At 40.2% G+C, this 4,900-nt stretch overlaps 1 non-coding gene across 1 annotated transcript; it reads left to right on the top strand.

Annotated features, from left to right (window-relative positions):
• Window positions 1-262: 262 nt before the first annotated feature.
• On the top strand, window positions 263-370 carry LOC112719039 (small nucleolar RNA R71). Its single transcript, XR_003161359.1, has one exon. It is a non-coding gene; the product is annotated as a small nucleolar RNA R71 (small nucleolar RNA).
• Window positions 371-4,900: the final 4,530 nt, after the last annotated feature.

Raw genomic sequence — 4,900 nt, 5'->3', positions numbered from 1 at the left:
GCTGAGTCAATATTTTGTTCTGAGCCAAAATGGCATTCAGAGTATCAATCTCAAGAACTCCTTTCTTCTGATTTGTCCCATTGTTCACAGGATTCCTTTCAGAAGTGTACATGAATTGGTTATTTGCAACCATTTCAATCAGTTCTTGAGCTTCTGCAGGCGTCTTCTTCAGATGAAGAGAGCCTCTAGCAGAACTATCCAATGACATCTTGGACAGCTCAGACAGACCATCATAGAAAATACCTATGATGCTCCATTCAGAAAGCATGTCAGAGGGACACTTTCTGATTAATTGTTTGTATCTTTCCCAAGCTTCATAGAAGGATTCTCCTTCCTTCTGTCTGAAGGTTTGGACTTCCACTCTAAGCTTACTTAATTTTTGAGGTGGAAAGAACTTTGCCAAGAAGGTATTGACTAGCTTTTCCAAGAGTTCAGGCTTTCTTTAGGTTGTGAGTCCAACCATGTCCTAGCTTTGTCTCTTACAGCAAAAGGGAATAGCATAAGTCTGTAGACCTCAGGGTCAACCCCATTAGTCTTAAGCTCAAAGTTGTTTGCTCCAATGGTAGGGATAGAGATGCTTCTCCCATAGAAGTCGGGAGTAGGTGCAGTAAAGTCACCCAGCACCTTCCTTGCATTGTTGGTATTGTTGTTGTTTTCGGCTACCATGGGTTCTTCTTCTTTGAAGATTTCTGTTAGGTCCTTGGTGCACGAAATTGCAATCACACTTTTGCAATCCCGCACAACTAACCAGCAAGTGCACTGGGTCGTCCAAGTAATACCTTACGTGAGTAAGGGTCGATCCCACGGAGATTGTCGGCTTGAAGCAAGCTATGGTTATCTTGTAAATCTTAGTCAGGATATCAGAAATTATCAGGATTGATTGTGAAGAGTAAAAGAACATGAAATAAGTACTTGTTTTGCAGTGATAGAGAATAGGTTGAGGTTTTGGAGATGCTCCATCTTCTGAATCTCTGCTTTCCTACTGTCTTCTTCTTCAAGCACGCAAGGCTCCTTCCATGGCAAGCTGTATGCAAGGGTTTCACCGTTGTCAGTGGCTACCTCCCATCCTCTCAGTGGAAATGTTCAACGCACCCTGTCACGGCACGACTATCCATCTGTCGGTTCTCAATCAGGCCGGAATAGAATCCAGTGATTCTTTTGCGTCTGTCACTAACGCCCCGCCCTCAGGAGTTTGAAGCTCGTCACAGTCATTCAATCATTGAATCCTACTCAGAATACCACAGACAAGGTTTAGACCTTCCGGATTCTCTTGAATGCCGCCATCAGTTCTAACTTATACCACGAAGATTCCGATTAAAGAATCCAAGAGATATCTACTCAATCTAAGATAGAACGGAGGTGGTTGTCAGGCACACGTTCATAGTTGAGAATATGATGAGTGTCACGGATCATCACATTCATCCGGTTTAAGCACAAGTAATATCTTAGAATGGAAGCAAGCATGATTGAATAAGAAACAGTAGTAATTGCCTTAATCCATCAAGACACAGCAGAGCTCCTCACCCCCAACCATGGGGTTTAGAGATTCATGTTGTGGAAGGTACACAAAGAAACGTGTAAAGTGTCATGAGGTACAGAATCAATGTCAAAAGATCCTATTAATAGTAAGCTAGTAACCTAGGGTATACAGAGATGAGTAAATGACGTAAAAATCCACTTCCGGGGCCCACTTGGTGTGTGCTTGGGTTGAGCATTGATACTTTTCGTGTAGAGACCTTTTCTGGAGTTAAACGCCAGCTTTGGTGCCAGTTTGGGCGTTTAACTCCAAGTTTTATGCCAGTTCCAGCGTTAAACGCTGGAAATTCTGAGGCTGATTTGCAACGCCAGTTTGGGCCATCAAATCTCAAGCAAAGTATGGACTATTACACATTGCTGGAAAGCCCAAGATGTCTACATTCCAATGCCGTTGAGAGCGCGCCAATTGAGCTTCTGTAGCTCCAGAAAATCCACTTCGAGTACAGGGAGGTCAGAATCCAACAGCATCTGCAGTCCTTTTCAGTCTCTGAATCAGATTTTTGCTCAGGACTCTCAATTTCAGCCAGAAAATACCTGAAATCACAGAAAAACGCACAAACTCATAGTAAAGTCCAGAAAAGTGAATTTTAACTAAAAACTAATAAAAATATACTAAAAACTAGCTAGATCATACTAAAAACATACTAAAAACAATGCCAAAAAGCGTATAAATTATCCGCTCATCACAACACCAAACTTAAATTGTTGCTTGTCCCCAAGCAACTGAAAATCAAAATAGGATAAAAAGAAGAGAATATACTATAGACTCCAAAATATCAAGGAAACTTAGCTCCAATTAGATGAGCGGGACTAGTAGCTTTTTGCCTCCGAACAGTTTTGGCATCTCACTCTATCCTTTGAATTTCAGAATGATTGGCATCTATAAGAACTCAAAACTCAGATAGTGTTATTGATTCTCCTAGTTAAGTATAATGATTCTTGAACATAGCTAGTGTATGAGTCTTGGCTGTGGCCCAAAGCACTCTGTCTTCCAGTATTACCACTGGATACATACATGCCACAGATACATAATTGGGTGAACCTTTTCAGATTGTGACTCAGCTTTGCTAGAGTCCCCAATTAGAGGTGTCCAGGGTTCTTAAGCACACTCTTTTTGCCTTGGATCACAACTTTATTTCTTTCTTTTTCTTTCTTTTTCTTTTTCTTTCTTTTTTTTCGAAATTTTTTTTTGTATTCACTGCTTTTTCTTGCTTCAAGAATCAATCTGATGATTTTTTAGATCCTCACTAACAGTTCTCTTTTTCCTCATTCTTTCAAGAGCCAACAATTTTTAACATTCTCAAAACAACAAATTCAAAAGACATATGCACTGTTCAAGCATTCATTCAGAAAACAAAAAGTATTGTCACCACATCAAACTAATTCAACTAGTTTCAAGGATAAATTTCGAAATCCTGTACTTCTTGTTCTTTTGTGATTAAAGCATTTTTTTTATTTAAGAGAGGTGATGGATTCATAGGACATTCATAGCTTTAAGACATGAATTTTAAATTTTATTAATTATGAATTAAGAACAAGACTCAAAAATAGATATAAGATGAGACTAGAAAAAAATAGAAAACAAAAAATTTAGATAGGCTCTTAATGATAGAGGTTTTCACAGAGTTAGGACTCAACAACCTTGATTTTGAGAAGTGGATGCTCCCTCAACTTGAGAAGAGAGCTTTTGGCGTTTCAACTCTTGGAGTTCACGCCCCTGCTTCTCTTGTTCCTTCAACAATTTGCAGATCATGCAGTTCTGATTCTGCTGTTCTTCCTTCAGTTGCTCCATAGTCTCTTGCAACTTGGTGATAACTGCTTCTAGGCTGGCCCAGTAGCCAATTTCAGGGAATTCAGGGAGGAACTCCTGCGCCCTCCTTTTGATAGAGTTGTCTTGCATTTGTCCTTCCATTGACTTCTTGGGGATTGGATGTTCAATGGGTATGAATTCATCTACTCCCATCTTTACCCCAGCCTCTTTACAGAGCAAGGAAATCAAGCTTGGGTAAGCCAGTTTGGCTTCAGTGGAATTCTTATTTGCAATTGTGTAGATCTCACAAGCAATCACATGATGAACCTCCACTTCTTTTCCAAGCATAATGCAATGAATCATCACTGCTCTCTTGATAGTGACCTCAGAACGGTTGCTAGTGGGCAGTATGGAATGCCCAATAAAGTCTAGCCAACCTCTTGCAATTGGTTTGAGGTCTCCCCTCTTGAGTTGGTTTGGGACACCCTTTGAATTGGTTATCCACTTAGTTCCAGGGAGGCATATGTCCTCTAGAACTTGATCCAACCCTTTATCTGCTCTCACCATTCTCCTATTAAAGGATTCAGGATCATCTTGCAGTTGAGGCAATTTGAAGATTTCTCTTATTTTGTCCAGATGAAAGTACATAACTTTCCCTCTGACCATGGTTCTGTAGGTATGGTAAGCAGTTCCAGTCATTCTCTGCTTATCTGTTAACCACAGATTTGAGTAGAATTCCTGAACCATATTCCTTCCAACCTTTATCTCAGGATTGGTTAGAACTTCCCATCCTCTATTTCGAATTTGCTCTTGGATCCCCGGATATTCATCTTCTTTCAGATCAAATTTAACTTCCGGGATCACTGACCTCAGACCCATTATTTTGTGATAATGGTCTTCATGTTCTTTGGTTAAGAACTTCTCTTGATTCCAAAGATTCTTTGGATTATTCTCTTTCTTTCCTCTTAAATTGGTTTGTTTTCCCTTAGAAGCCATGATCTTGATGAATCTTGGCTTAGTGATCACGGAAAAGCACACCAAACTTAGAGGTTTGCTTGTCCTCAAGCAAAAGAAAGGAAAGAAGAGAGAGAAGAGAAGAGCAAATTCGAATGGTGTGGGGGAATGAGGGGGCCAAACGTGTATTTATAAAGTGGGGAGGAGAGATTTCGAAAAAAAGAAAAATTTGAAAGGAGATTTGAGAAGATATGGAAAGAATTTGAGAAGGGTGAGTTTTTGAACAAGATTTGGGATTGATTTGAGATATTTGAAGAATGATTTTAGATTTTTGAAAATTTGAGAGTGAATGATGAAAGGTTGAGATGTATTTATGTAGAAAAGTATGGGTAAGAAAAGGAAAATTTGAAAAAATTTGATTGGAAATCAAAATCTTGGTCCCCCCACCTTTCTGGCGTTAAACGCCCAGAATGGCACCCATTCTGGCGTTTAACGCCCATTTGTTGCCCATTGTGGGCGTTTAACGCCCAGCCAGGTGCCCTGGCTGGCGTTAAACGCCAGAATTCCTTTATTACTGGGCGTTTTGCTAAACGCCCAGGATGCTGCACACCTGGCGTTAAACGCCCAGAATGGTGCCCATTCTGGCATTTAACGCCCAAA

The sequence above is a fragment of the Arachis hypogaea genome, chromosome 10 (genome assembly GCF_003086295.3).
Source record: "Arachis hypogaea cultivar Tifrunner chromosome 10, arahy.Tifrunner.gnm2.J5K5, whole genome shotgun sequence".
Classification (NCBI taxonomy): domain Eukaryota; kingdom Viridiplantae; phylum Streptophyta; class Magnoliopsida; order Fabales; family Fabaceae; genus Arachis; species Arachis hypogaea.
This window is presented reverse-complemented; position numbering and strand designations above follow the sequence as displayed.